We start from the raw sequence: 15,879 nt of genomic DNA, 5'->3' as shown, positions 1-15,879 counted from the left end.
CTACCAGATAATGCTATCAAAAAGGCCCATATGAGGGATTCGCATGGGTTATCAATATTGCTGCTGCTGCTGCTATATGTGTTGTCTTTTATATTTTTTATAACCTTCCATCGCTGCTTGGCTTTTTAGCTCTGTATTTAGCTACGGCCTGGAAAGGGTACTTGTCTTCCGGCCTTGTGGCAAGCATAGTCAGGCGCCCTAAAGGCTAAAGAACACTTTCTGCAATGTATCTTGACAACCCAATTCAATCCAATCCAAGAGCATTACATTTCCATTTGGTGTCTTTCTACCTCTCAAGCTGCAATTAAGAAGGAAATATGGCCCGGGTACCCTCTGCATGTTACAGCAGGATGAACGATGTTTATGGGAAACTGTAAAAGAACTGCAGCAAGCTGTAGTACTAAGATGTTGAGCTGCAGAAAGTACACAAGCTGCTCCAAGTTCACCATCCTAGTGAACGGTGAACCTCTAGAAACCAACCACCTCTGTGCCGTTCCCCTGTTGCGGTAAATCTCCCCCAATTGATCTAGGGCTGCAGTTTAGTAAAGGATTTGCACACACATGTTGCACTGAAGCCAAACAATAGATTTAAGCACACATGCTTTATTGAATCGGGGTCCAAGGGCTGGAGTCGGAGTTGTGATCAACATGTCTGGCAATGAAAACTGTATTAGGTTTCAGGAAAACGAGAGCCTTTCACTTGGAAATTGCAATCACAATTGCTGTGTTCAGTAGCGGAGCCCAAATCCAAAAGATCTTGCCTCATCCTTCAGGATCTGGGAATGCAATGTGGCTTGGAGAAATGACAAATTGGTAGTTTGATACAGCCTTCATAGATTTCATAGACATTAGGGCTGGAAGGGACCTTGGGAGATCATCGAGTCCAGCCCCCTGCCCAAGGGACCAGAAGTCAGCTAGGGTCAAAGGATCCCAGCAAGATAAACATCCAAATGTCTCTTGAAAGAGTCCAGAGTAGGTGCTTGCACCACCTCTGGTGGCAGTCTGCTCCAGGCCTTGGGGGCTTGGACAGAGAAGTTCTTCCTTATATCCAGCCTGAAACAGCTTTAAAGCAGAGAATTGGACTAGATGACTTCCAGATGTCTCTCTTAGCCTCATTTTCTAGGACTCTGCTCTCAGAAGGTTTTCTTACTTTCAACAAACTGGAAGAGGCTCAGCTTAGCTCAAGTCCATTTCAACAAGAACTGTGCATCTAAATCCCTCTTGCATCTTTGACAAGCTCACTCAAAGGTACTTGCAAACTTGATCCTATTTTTTAAATATATATGAAGTTACTTTAGGATATGTCCTGGAAATCTTCCAGATGCAGGAAGAAACCTAGATATGACCTATTGAATTTAATGTTACCAGACTGGAAAGACCTTTGTATCGATCCATGGATGGATTCCATCCTTGGAGAAAACACTCTGTTTGGATTTAGGCTTTGTAACGGGATAAAACCTTTTCTGGACTTGCCTTGTTTAACAAGTAGACTGTATAACATAGGGAAACTTCAAAATTGAACTCTGAAATAGCAACGGCAAACAGCATCGCATCTCACAGTGGCAGTTTTAAAGATATCTCTTTTTTCCATAGCCTGTTTCTTTTTCTCTCTCAAATGTAGATCCAGCAAGCTTGGGAGAGCCCCTGAGGGGCACTAAGGACCTTAAAGTTTGGGGCACTGGCTGTGCTTCAGGATGAAACTTTTTGCGTGTGTGTGATGTGTTTTTCAGATCTCTCAAACAGTAACACTTCAAGCCAGTGTTTGGTGCTCTGGGGAAGCTCCTCAGTCAGAGCCCTTGGGGAAGGAGTTGGGAACTGGATGGATTGCTATAAAGAATACTTTTCTGTATTGGGGAACTAGGGGGACTTGATTCCCAGCTCTGCTACAGGCACCCTGTGAATCACAGGTGAGTTGTTTGCCCTCTGTGCCTTGACAAAGGGGGATAATAGCACGTCACAGAGCCAGGGATGGAAAAATACGTTCAAAACCATGAGAAGTTTAGATTCTACCATAAATAGGGTGGCTATAAAAATTATCTAGATAAATAGGGGCTACTTTAAGGTGAAACAAGAATACATAAAAAGGAGTGAATTGGGGTGGGGGGGGGATATCTCTTTCTTGTATTTGGTTATGGTTTTTTGTTTTGGGGTTGTTTTTTTTCCCCCTTTGACAGCTCCACTGGCAAACTGTATATGGGCTGCTTTTAATTAGTTAGCTTCAGGTTTACTGAATGGATGTCACAGACAGCTCTGACAGCAGGAACTGTGCTGAAGGCGGTGACACGGGAAGGTTGCCTTGTCTATAGGACAGAACTGATTGGATTTCTTGGAAGGAAATCTTGGTTTCTTCTGATATGCAGTCCATTGGCATACAAGCTGAACTATGGAGCATGCTAGATCTTATTTATACCATATGTTTATAAAGGACTTTTTTCCTTTCCAATCCTGGAACTTCACCTCCAGTCCAACGTGAGGTCAAAAGTGAAATTAAGTTGGTAACAAGTCAGCTCCAAAACGCATCAGAAAACCACACTCTATAATTTTAGGCACAAAGCAGCAGAGTTGGCACAGTCATTGCTCAAGGAAGTCTCAGGAGCGAGCGAGCATGAAGATTGAATTACATCTTATTCACAGAGTAGGCAGGGTAGCAGTCCCTCTGGGCAGAGGATCAAGGTCTGCAGCAGATCACTGTAGCAGGCTGACATGAAGCAGTTCTGCACATGGCTACTTCACCTGGCCAATACATGCAAACTTTCAACTTCAGAACAAAACCAGAACGCTGCAGACCTGGGGCTGTCAGGAAGGGTATCTGGATTCAGGGGCAACCCAGCAGTTTCTTCAGCATCATTCTGGGCCAGCTACTTGGCACATGAAAACCTGGGTATTTTTGTGAATTTCAGTAGGAGAGATTATAAAAACAGCACCCTTGTGTGCATAGTCAAAAAATGGTGTATTTCCATGAAAAAAGATATGGAATATATAAAATAGACCTGCCTACAGATGCATATGGTACAACAGAGATGTCAGGTCAGCCAAATTCTGCTCCCACCTATCCTTCTCAAAACTAGCAACCTACTGGGGCTAATCGGGGCACGTTGCACAAGGGAGTGATATGGGCAGCATCACATCTGGCCTTCTTTGATTTCCCAGCCTAACTGACCAGGTGCCCATTTTACAGCTGGGTTGATGGAGAGGGCAGCATCTGGCATGAGACTTCAGTGGAGCTTGAATTCGTATCTCATCCACCACACCATTCCTCCTGGTTTTGAGAGAGGTGCAGCTTGAGTCAGAACTGGCCCCCTGTTCTAAAGGGAGTATAAAAGGCATAATAGACTCTGCATGCCAAATTCTCTGCTGGCAGAGGTGCAGTAAATTCAGAAGTATTTATTGCAATAGAGAATTTGGCTCCGAATGCTTTTGCTATAAAACCAAGCTAACTTTGCTCATGTTTCATCTCGTGTGTTGCACGTCATAGTTTTGCAAATAGTGAGGCTTAGAATTTGAAAGCCATCAAGGGGATTTGTAAGCTCGCTTTCTGTTTTGGGTAGGTTTATAACTGAACGCCTAAATCCTTTAGTCTTCTTAAATTATGAACGCTCCTGGGAGCAAGGGCCACACCTTCCTTTGTATGTATCCCTCGTCATGGTCAGCAGTTAACAAACGGTAAATTATGTATGAAAAATCTATACTAAATGAATCTTATTAAGGTTGCAAAATCAAGCAATTAAGAGCTCAGGGAGTACCAAAGCTGAAGTTCTCTCTGTAACTTCAATGAAGCATCTTTGTGATGCAGTAACAGTGTATTAAGTGGTCTATATCTGAGCAGTTTTGCACAAGGATGGCCAAAAGCTCACCCTGGACATAAGTCACCTGCCTGTCAAACATTACAGCCCCTGTTCCAAAGTATAGATGATGTAGGCAAGGTAAGGATCTTTGAGTAGATGTGATACATTTCTCCAGCTATTCAGTTGGTCTAATAAAAGGTATCTTAGCAAGCTTTTGGTTTTAAAATCCCGTCATTAGGCTGAGGAAGCATCTGCAGTTGGTGTGTGCACTCTTCCTGGATGGAATGAATAGGAAAGAAGCCAGAGGCTGGTCTGCATGCAAGAGAGCCGGTCAGTGAAAATGTAAATTGAGGCATCAGCGGGTGAGAGACAGGCTGGGGAGGGGGATGTAGCAGGTAAAAGTGGAGAGGTACCTGGGGAGTCAGAGGTCAGGCAGGTTATAATGCATCAGAAATCCAATGTCAATATAGAGTTCATTAGTTGTTTTTCTTTGTATCGAGCAAGTTGATGGAGAGAGGCTTCCCACAGAGCCTTGTGTGTTGTTTTTACGTCCCTCCCCCAGAGCACTGATTGGAAGGGAACTCGGGGAAAGATCACAGTCACTGGCGAGCTACAGATGTCGATATTAGCACAGTCTTTCCCTCCCTCTTTCTCCCTTCCTTCTTCTCAGTTTCTGTTCCCCCCCCCACCCTCCCCAAGACCACCTTCCGAATCTCCCAATCTTTTCTGAATCAATTCAGCTGTTTCAAATCAATTCAGAGCTTTTAATGGGTTTCCTGATTCGGATTCGATGATTTGGCTGCCAAATTGGGCCGAATCTTCTCTGAATCAAATAGGTGTGCAAAGCTTTGCACATCTCTACCTGGAAGGTAAATGTTTTACCCAAAAAGTTAGGGCTTGGTAAATGTGTGTGTGTGTGTGTGTGTGTGTGTGTGTGTGTGTGCATATACATGCATACACCCACATGGACACAACTAAACAAAGCTTCAAAATTTGAAGCATTGCACAGCTTTAACTACAAGCAACTAGTTTTGCTCGTAGTCGTTTCCCATACTCTGGTAGAATTATTATTAATTCCATGCACCAAAGTTTTCCTCTGTGGTAAATCACTACAGTATTACCTTCATCCCAGTGTTATTCCTAGGTGTGCTGGAAAGAACAGACCCTGCTTTCAGCAATTTTTATAGCAGTAGACGGATCAGTTCAATAAGTATGCAGTGTTCTGGAAGCAAAAATAATCGATAACAAAGGGACCAAGGAAATGTCCTCAAAAAGAGCGTTGGCTCCTAAATCCTGTTGACTTCCAAGGTGCCAGAGTCACTTTTAAATGTGGGAATTGAATAGGTTTCATGCTTTTGAAAGTTTTATCCTGCATGCGTGTTTCCATGAGGTTCTTGCATGCTGTAACTCTAGTGCATTTTTTAAAGCCTTCTCTTATGCAGATTTGAAAAAATGGTGGTGTACATGCTAGGACTGCTTTGAAATTTTTCTATGTTTTTGGTTTTGGCCAAAAGAAAATAATTTTCTTTCATTTAAAAAACAAACAAACCAATGCATTGAAAAATAAACACTTTAAACAATATTTTGTTGCGATTATAGTACTTGTCTTAGGGATTTGAATTGGTTTTACATTATTTCTGCCCTGTCAGAGGTAGTACTAATGCACTACTGTGGGCTATAGCTGTCATCATCATAACATAATAGAATAAGACTATTCTTTTGTTGTGACATGTCTGCGGCAGTACTGTATATTTAGTGTGCTGTGTATAACACTCAGGTCACTGCATTTATAAATGGGGAAACAATGTATAACACTCAGTGAAAATTCTGAAAAATATGATTTCCAAGAATTTGCATTGCAAAATTTCTCTTTAGGTATCAACAGGAACAGACACAAACTTGATCACGTCATAACTTGCCACAAGATGAAAACAAAAATAGTCCAATTGTAATTAACACAATTATCTAGGATGGATAACGTTGTACACACATGCTGCGGTAAAGTTTTAATAATGTGGCTAAGATGACATACAATTTTAGACCACAAAATGATCTCCACTTGCTTGCAATAGTTATACACATGTAGCCAAGGTGTACACAGGTTTGTACTTCCCTCTCCAACTGATGGAATTATTGGCAGGGCAGTGTGCTGTGGAGGGACGCAACAGCCCAGCCGCCGCCTCCATCCACTATAGAGTCTGGTCCAGTCAATCAATTACTTAACTATACACAGATTTATTATTACAGCAAAACCATTAAAGGGCAAGGACATAGATGTTATATGTATGTATGTACAAATTTACAAAACAATAAACCCTATATATATATATATATATATATATATAATACACCCCCCCCGCGCACACACTTATCATTTTAAATACAGATGAACAATTGAACAAACCAGACAAAAGGATATTGATTGGGCAATCTTATAACTCTATTCATTATACAAACTATTACTTCAAATTATTTGCATAAACTGTAAGGCATAGTACACAAATATAATCAGCAGTCCTTGGACTACTTGGGTGCCTTCCAGGGGCCCCACTCCAAAGGTATCACTACAGGAAAGGAGGTGGGGTGGGGGAAGAAAAAAGGAGAGGAAGACTCCCAAGCTCCCCCACTATCACCCAGGAGTGGTCCACATGGTGCCCCTTCGCAACCCTCGGTGGGGGGGGGGGGGGAGAGTGGGGCGGACCCCTCCCCTCCCCTATGGGGACCCTCTCTCCAGGGTAACTTACTACTCTGCAGTCCCGGAGAGTTGCCTCTTGTTCTCCAGGTCAAGCCCTGTTCCCTGCTGGGTTTTCCTGCTGCCTGACTCCTGCTGCCGCTGTCCTGGCTTAGGGCCACAGGCACTGCTGTGTGTAACAGGTGCTTCGCCTTGTGCTAGGGGTTGGAGGCCTGGACAACCTTGTGCAGCACCGGGGCTTGGTCTGTTCCTGGACCCTCTGGGCTGCATCATCTGCCCCATGTCAGCAGCTGTAGACCCAACCCACCTCAAGTGGCTCCCAGGGTCTTTCACCTTCCATGCAGCGCCTACTGTACCGAGCTCCCAGCCTCGTTCCGGGGGTTGAGGACCGGAGCCGCCCCAGGGGCTCCAAAGATCCTGCTCCATGCACTGACCTGTGCGCCATGTCTTTGGCTAGGCACACGGCTCCTTTTTATACGCTCCAAGGCTCCGCCCCTGAAGTCTTCTAGACCTGACAGTTTGCAGTCTTCAATCAGGTCCGGGAGAGCTCTTTTCCCCCTCCCCTCAGAAAAGGGATGTGATGTTATTTCTCTTGCTGCCTTCTGATTGGTGGATGGGCTCCACCAATCAAAACAGCAGGATCTCAAGCCTGGGACTCAACCCAAGCTCTGAAAAGTAAGCCTGCTACGCACAAGTACAATTTTTCTTTACTAACACCAGTGGATTTACTTCTATGAATAAATTACCGGCGAGGAGACTCCAGCACTATAGTTGTTTTGAGTTTGTCCAGTCCTCAGTTGAAACCATTACTGTGGCCCAGAGGTCACTTCTACTGTCTAACATCAGCACCACAATTGCCATTAGTGCTAATCAAAGAAAAGGAGTACAGCTTTGGTGGATTAACAATTTAACTTATGCTGGTTTTCTATTGTAATAACTTACAATAAGTGTCCATCTCCTTTCCTTAATGGCGATAAATTTCTGTTAGGGGAGCATTTTGCATGCATCTTGCACGCTCTCTTTTTTGAGCTATATGAATTTCTGACGGGGTTAATAAAACTGAACAAGCACATCTGTGGCTTACTGTACAACACACGCAATCACCACTGTGCAAAGGCCGCCACAAGCCCTCTTCCATACCAAATAAGATAAAACCAGAAAATCACACATGAATGCCACCCAAACGTTTGATCATCTTTGATCCTGAGCTGGATTTCTCCCAAAGTGCCCATTTCTGATTAGTGCAGACAAGTGGAATTGATACGATTAAAGCCCTTGACTGCACGAATGTTTTCAGTCGACTTCTACAAGACCAGTCCAAGCCAGAACTTAGTGATAAGACTTCTCAATAGTGGAAATTGGAGCAATTCTAATGAAGGAGATTAGCAGCATCCTACTCTACAGATGGGGAAAATTGAGGCACAGAAGGCACTTTAAAGTGCCCCCCCCCCCAGCACATCTGTACTAGAGCAGCTCTGAGAGCGGCTCTAATTAACACACCTGGAGCATCATGTGTATCAGTGTCTCCATACTGAAAAGTGCCAATGGGGTGCACTTTACCTAACACTTATTGAACCAGCTTTAGTTTAAGCGCTCCCACCACCATTTTCCAGCACAGGGATGCTGATACACATGACACCGGAGTTAGCCTGAGTGCAGTAATTATCACACTCTAGCAGACTTGATTAATTGTGTCCCTGCCAACTCGTTGCAATTACAGTGTATTGAAACAGCCTTTATGCATGTATATAGGCACCCAGAGGTGCTACACAACTTGCTTGAGGACTCCCAATGCACCACTAGCAGAGCTAGGAATAAAACCCAGATCTCCTGGCGCGGGGGCGGTGTTTCTTCCCCCTCCATGCTTCCCCATTAGTGTCCAATGTTGGCTTTGAATGACAAGAGATCCTTTTTCAGCCTCTTGTAACTAAGGCCAGCTTGCAGTCTGTAGTCACTGGCTCAAGATGGATGTGTTGTGGAAGCTATGGTATGCTGCCACTGTACCCCTTTGCTTCTGAGAGGGCATCATGCTCCTTCTCTGCACCTGAGCAGCCCTGTGGGTAGCAGGGGAGGGGGCATGGGCCTGAGCTGAGGTCCCTTCTATATGTGTTGTGATAGATGAGGCCACCAGGGATATAACTGAGATGAAGGCCTCCCCCCTCACCCCCTGCCATAAAACAATATGGGAAGGGAATCTCCTGGTGCCCTCGGTGGGCACCTGTTCTAGGTAGAGCAGTTGCCCGTCTCACAATCATCTTATTGATCTCGAATGGTTGGGAAATGGGAAACTTTCAGCTCTTGTGTCTACTAGTTGGTGATCGGCACTAAATAAAACCCTTAGTTCTGTGAAGGAGAGGTTGCTTCCAACACCTCTGTCCACCTTTTACGTGCACTGGACCAGGTTTGGGAGGCCTGTTGCTGACAGGAGAAGGCGGATGCACTGCACACGTGCTGAAACTCCCTGGCAATAAAAGTTGTTTTAAAGGGTAGAACTTCCTGCTGCTGATGTTTAGTCACAATGAAGCTGTTCTTAGTTTCCTGAAACTAAGCATCTGGCTCTACTGAACCGGCTTTATTGTTGCCTTCCTATGGTAACGGCTCCTGTGGGATAAACAGTACACTGTAATTGGGGAAACAGCCCCTGCCATGCACCGAGAGGGCTGGAAGAGAACATGTAATGCTCCCAGTTTCCTTGTGAAGAAAAGGGCTTGCTTTTTTAATTAAGCCTGTTTGCGTGGATCGGAGGCAAAGGTTACATGAGAGATGATGACAAAAGTCAGAGATGAAGGCAGTTCAGTAGCAGTGTGAAGTGCCAAAAGACACGCTCAGCGCTGTGGGACCAGCAGTGTACGCATCTGTATGGAAGAAGCAGCCCGTGGCTTTAAATTGCAGTTGGGAAACAATTGGTTTTTATCTATATATATCTGCAGCCAAAGGGCTTGGGGGAATGGTGGGGAGGGGAGGGAAGGGGGCTGAGTATTACCATCTCCAAAGATATTTTTAGTGTCTTTCAGCTGACGGTACGGCCGGGCGCTGAGCACGCAGCAGGAATGCACTGTCTAATGTAACGTTGTGTTAAGTTGTGTTACATTAGAGTAGCTCTGGTTCCTCACAGTGCGACTCTAGGTAATAATAACAGCTTATTGATTTGTGAATTACAGTCATTTTTGGAATTTTTATCTAGCCGCAAAGGCCCAGATGTCAGCACTCTGTTTTTGGGGGGGTTACTTAACAGAGCAGATGTCATTTACTTATTTAACAGACATCTACATGGGTATTTCTTGTGTAGATGCACTGAATCCCAATTTATTTCCCACCCTGTGGCATCTCTCAAAGGTCAGTTTCAACTCCACCTACCTCCTCTTCTAGATAAAAGCCATCACCGGGTCTTGGCCAAACTGTCCACTAAGACCTCTTGTGCTTTCCATGCCTGCTTCTATGCACAAGAGATGCTTTGTTTAAAATCTGTGAAGCCCTGGTTGCTGCTATGCATGAAAACCTTCCTTTAAAATCACCTGTGCTATATTGCCTGCAATGTATCATCAGCAAGGGTTTAACAGGTCTAATGCTGTGACTTGCTATCATGCGAGCCAAAATTGCCATCTTCCTGTGTTCCCTTGGTCTCTATGTACCATTGCTTCTCACCATTTGCTTAGATGGGTACAGACATTGAAAAAAGCTTGAGGCAGAATTGATCCAAGTTGCACAGTTTTCTGTAAGCAATGTGGTTTAAATCAGCAGTGAACAGTACTGATTCTCCCTCGGGGAGGAGTGGTGTGCATATCTTAGACCAGTTTCTACCATTTTTTAAACCAGTTGTGCACCAAACTTCTATTCTATGATGGGTATAGACAGGTTTCCGATCACTTATACAGGTAAAAGTGTAATGTCTGTACCTGGCCTTTGAGTGCTTTGGGGCAAGGATCTTCGATAGATGTACACAGCACCTTGTACACGGAGGTTGGGTTATATACAGCGGTAACACAAGCAGCATCTTGGGTTACTTCAGAGCTACACCTCTCTGAAACTCTTTATCTAGTGACCCTGGATATACTAAAAATGCTACTAGTATTAGTGGATGCAACAGGGAGGAATCTGGGAGAGGAAAAAGGCTGGTGCAGACACTACCTGTAACAAGTTTTTGATGAGAGGCGGAAAGTGATTTTTGCTGCAAGGTAAATAACTTCCCCAACACTTGGTCATGGCTCATAAACTATATGCTAACCTGGTCCTCAGGGTTTCCTGGAAGGGGATGCTTGCACTCCTCAGAAGTGAACCGCTGGAGTACTGCATCCCGTTCTGGGCTCCACACCTCCAAAAAGGACACGGAGAAGCTCGAGAGAGTCCAGAGGAGAGCCACACATTATCAGAGGTCAAGAGAGCAAGCCTTCTCGGGAGAGGCTGAGATACGGGACTCTTCGGCTTAGGCTCAGAGGGGACTTGGTGGCAGCCTATAAGTACATCAGGGGTGTACATCAGGACCTGGGAGAACATCTGTTCGCCAGGGCTCCCATAGGGAAGACTAGGTCCAACAATCACAAACTGCTAGAAGACCGTTTCAGGCTGGACATAAGGAAAATTTTCTTTACTGTCCGAGCCCCCAAGGCCTGGAACAGACTCCCCCCAGAAGTGGTGCAAGCACCTACTCTGGACATATTCAAGTTGCGTTTGGACACTTATCTTGCTGGGGTCATCTGACCCCAGCTGACTTCCTGCCCCTCGGGCGGGGGGCTGGACCTGATGATCTTGCAAGGCCCCTTCCAGCCCCTAATGTCTATGAAATCTCTGAACTCTCTGACCACATGCTTGTTAGTCTGCAATCATTATTCTAAGATATTGAAAACCACTCACCCTCTCATTAGTATATTGAATGCTTACCTTACTTTCCTCCTGAAAGTGTCAAATTCCTGTTGCAACATGAGAAGAGACTCTTTCAATAAGAAAGCAAGAGTTTCAGTTGCTACTAAATGGAAACCAATCAGTAGCAAACAGTGTCTGCTGCTGTAAAAATTTAGATTAAAAATAAACACAATGAATAGACTATTTCCGCTCTTCTATCCGCACTGTGGACCATGACAGGAATGCATTCTGATGCGTCTTGACATGATATGCCATGTTCTCATGGTATTATTACCACTGTACCCTGTGGAATAACCTTCATCTTAAAGTGTTAAACATGGGTTCAAAGAAAAATACCGGTTTTGAAACCATTTCAACATACCTCCCAAACATTTAAAAAAAAAAATGTATATTGAATTATTTATGGGCATTTCATCAGATTGGATTTTAATTTTCTTTGGAATACCATTTTCCAATACAACAATACCTGCCCCCCTACCTCCCCATTTTCTGGCCACCTTCAGTAAGCCTCCTACGTCCTGTCTGCTCCACCAACCTGTGCAGCTGGCTTCATTGTTTTGATGACATTTCATAACTAAAATGTAGAGCAGAGGCAGGATATGCCACTTCGAGAGCTTAAAATGGTACGCAAGAGAAGGAATTCCAGGTCTGAAGGTCCTTTTCCATGAAGAAGCATCCCAAGATGCTATTATAGCCTGTGGCTAATGGGACCCCTACAAGCAGATGGAAACAAGAAGCAAAACATCCCCATAATGTCAATGCCCCAAAGCTAGGCTGTTTGGCTGAGCACTTTTTTTCCTAGCAGCTGGACACTTGTGTCCTGCAGGGTAAAAATGTTTAGATGGGAGGATTTAAGCTTTCTCTCTGACCTAATTCTATATCGGAGGATTTGTTCATGCTGGGGGGGGGTATTCACTTTCCTCTTTGCTCTTTTCTATGCTCTGTGATGAGTCCTAAATCTAGGATGCTGCAAAGTGATGCACAGCTATTTTTTCTGACTCAGCCCTAGCTGGTAGGGGGGTGTGCAAAGTGATCCCTATTCAATTTGGGTTCGGCCTAAATCAGGGACAGTGATTCGATTGGATCGCTGTCCCCGATTCGATTTGGTCGAATCCAGATCTAAAGTCCAGTGCAGGAATCATGAAAATGTAAGAGGTTAAATGTTGCCTTAAGTGTGAAGAGAATTAAATCGAAAAGCAGGCTTGGAGAGCATGTGAGAGTTAGCCAAATCCAGAAAAAGCCTTAGGCTGAGGTTTGCATTTTTCTTTTGTTGCTAACCTGGCCATAAAGATTAGTCCCAGGAAGGGACTGAGCTTGGATCATGTCCTACAAGTGTGCTGTGTTAGGAGCAGGTCAGGAACATCACCTGAATAAAGGCTTTCTTTGTTGGACAGTGGGCTGGTCTCAGCAGGGCCACTTGCCAGACTTCAGAGGTAAGGATGTGCACAAGATTCAAGGCGGCTTGTTCCTCTTATTATCTATGGATCCTTATTCCATGCAAGCTCTTTCTCCTGAGGGGGTGAAAGGAAGGAGGGGAAATTCCATTTGCATTACATGCCCTGAAATAATATCGGAGGGTTGTCATCTTTTAAATCCCACCAGGCAAATGCTTTTATAACATCTTATACCAATCCAATGAACCCAGTGTCAACCTCCCTAATAGAAAAGGGAGATAAAAGATTCATCCATCCACATCCTTTAACAGTAGGAGAGTACCGCTGTTTCAAAGGGAAAGCTGACGTCCTGGAGGTAAAGGCAAAGTCTGTGTGGGAAGCACAGAGAGGAAATGGGTTTTAAAAGGTGAGAAGAAGGGCATTTGTTTGAGCACCACGAACACTTCGATCTCCTGTGCAAGACCTGATTTTTCCGGCTGGGTGATTTGCACGTATCTGGGACTGACTAACTCGGCAAATGTGGGGTGAAATCCTAGCCCCTTTGCATGCAGTGGTGGTTTGGCCATTGACTTTGGACATTAGGATTCTACCCCACTACTTTGCTTTTACTGTTATGGGTGAAAGTCTCTTCCCATCTAACCTTATAAATGTGCAAGCTGAGATTTTGAGCACAGTTAACACATTGAATCCTTCAGCTGCTCAGTAGTTTGATGTTGTAACGCTTATGTTCTGTAGCTTTAACGTTACCGAGTTGTCTGGAGAAATGACAGCTCTCTTAGGTCTCTGAGTAGCCATAGCCCCCTATATGGGTAAAGTGTGCAGGGCATGGCCCAGGTTTCCAGTATGCCTCACTTGGCTGGTTTAGGAGGCTTAGAAGCTCCTAGAGTTGCATTCAGGTTTATAATAGTTTTACAGAATAGGCTAGCATTCCCTATGGGGTGCACAGGCCAGGTACTCTGCTGATGGAGCTGTTTCAGTTTACATTGTGCAACTGCACCAAAGGTAACTAACTGAGGATCTGTCCCTTTGGAAGAAAAACTAGGTCCTTCGGTCCCAAATTGTGAGCCTGTTTGCTAAAAGAACTACTTTAGGTATGCCTGTACTTAGACAGGCACTGCTTCCCTCCACAGTCTTGCAGCTATTGAGGACCCAAGCTGACTAAATTAAAAACTAGCTTGGGCATGTCTCCACGTGCAGCAATCACACCTCCCAACTGCAGTGTAGATAGAGCCAAAATCAGCTGCTAATAGGAATGTAGCATTATCCTGGTTGTGGACTGGGAAATGGACCTGGACTTGTCACACTCAGCTGATGCTCTCCATATTCAGTGCAGAGTCTAAGAATTAAAATTGGCCAGTGGAAGTGCAGGAAAGGTATCCTTCAAAAGGTCTGATTTTTAAATAATTCAGTGTTGTACGGAGTCACTTAATGCTCCCCTCCTGTCCTTACCCAGAATCCAAATAGTGCTCCAAATGCTGTGAGCATGAACAAATGCTTTTGGGGAGTCATAGTATTCCAGAGTAGGTTTCATGCCTTAATTTATGTTAATGGTCTACAAAATGAAAGTATTTCTTGGTCCTACAGGAATCCCATACCTCTTTCAATTACACTCCTCAAAACACGTGCGTGAATTGTATACAATGAACAAAACCCTCCAAATGCAACCTAGTACTGGTTGGAAATAGGTGGACAGAAGAGTTTGTCATCTAAATGGAATACATAAGGCAAAGAAATTGGATAGAGATGGAGCAGTTAAGTGAAAATGTCAAGTCTCATGGTTGGTTGGGGGACGATGATCAGGTGTAAATGCTTGATGAAAGGAGTTGAGTTTTCAGGAGGTTTTGGAAGGGAGGATGGGCAGGGCTGTGTTTACTTTGCATTTAATGAATGGGTTGCAGGTCTTCAAGGCCGAACCAAAAAAAAGAAAGAGATGGAAGCAGAAGGAGAATATTACAAGAATGACTTGCCATACAAGGTTGGAGGAAAACTAGGCAAGAATGGAGCAGTGCAAGAGGTAAATGTATGCAGACCTTGAGGGCAAGAACAAGGAGCTTAGGTAGGCAGAATGTCTTCCTGAGCTGGAAGTTGGCCAGGAGTTGAACACTGAGGTTAATGCCCCTACATTTGCTACAAGTCCTGCCAATGTTTAATGACAACAAGAGGTCAGGCCCTCACATTTTGACATCTCATCTGAAAAACTGTGCCTCGTTTTAACACCAGGGCCAGGTCTTGGCTTTAATACCCTACACATAAATTTTGGGCAAGCAAACGTATAATTTTGCATCTGAACTCTGTGCCTCAGAATATCTCCCAGGGCTGAGTGTAACCACCTTGTTCATCAAGTAGGCTGTTTTTTGCTGTGCATAGAGCTTGCATTTTGAGCAGTTTGCTTTTAAGGTGAGAGTGGAGTGTGGAAGTCAAATGCACAGATGTAGGGAAAGACCCTACCCCTACTGATCTTAATGTTCCTGTGGCCTTCTTATGAAAGGAATGACAGGACAAAAAGGAAGGGGTGGGAAGGATGCTCTCATTCACTTATTACACCTGAGTGAGTGAGCAATTTAACTTGAGTCCAGATCAAAGAGGTCAGATGACTTTCATAGAAAATTAAGATTGGAAGGGACTTCAGAAGATCGTCTAGTCCAACCCCCTGCTCAAAGCAGGACCGTCCTCAAATAGATCATCCTAAGGGCCGTCTCGGACCAAGTCTTACAAATCTCCAGGGATGGAGACTCCACAACCTCTCTAGGTAACCTGTCCGGTGCTTTGTTACCCTCCTCGTGAGAGTTTTTCCTAATATCTAACCTAAACCTCCCTGGCCGCAACTTGAGACCATTGTTCCTTGTTCTGTCATCTGCCACCACTGAGACCAGTCCAGCTCCATTCTCTTTGCAACCTCCTTCAGGTAGTTGAAGGCTGCTAGTAAATCCCCCCTCAGTCTTGTCTTCTGCAGACTAAATAAGCCCAGTTCCCTCAGCCTCTTCTCATAAGCTGTGCGCCCCAGGCCCCAAACCATTTTCATTGCCCTCCCCTGGACTCTCTCCAACTTGTCCACATCCTTTCTGTAGTGCGGGGCCCAAAACTGGACACAGTACTCCAGATGTGGCCTCACCGGTGCTGAATAGAAGGGAAGAATCACTTCTCTTGA

Source organism: Alligator mississippiensis, chromosome 14 (assembly GCF_030867095.1).
Source record: "Alligator mississippiensis isolate rAllMis1 chromosome 14, rAllMis1, whole genome shotgun sequence".
NCBI classification, from domain to species: domain Eukaryota; kingdom Metazoa; phylum Chordata; order Crocodylia; family Alligatoridae; genus Alligator; species Alligator mississippiensis.
This window is presented reverse-complemented; position numbering follows the sequence as displayed.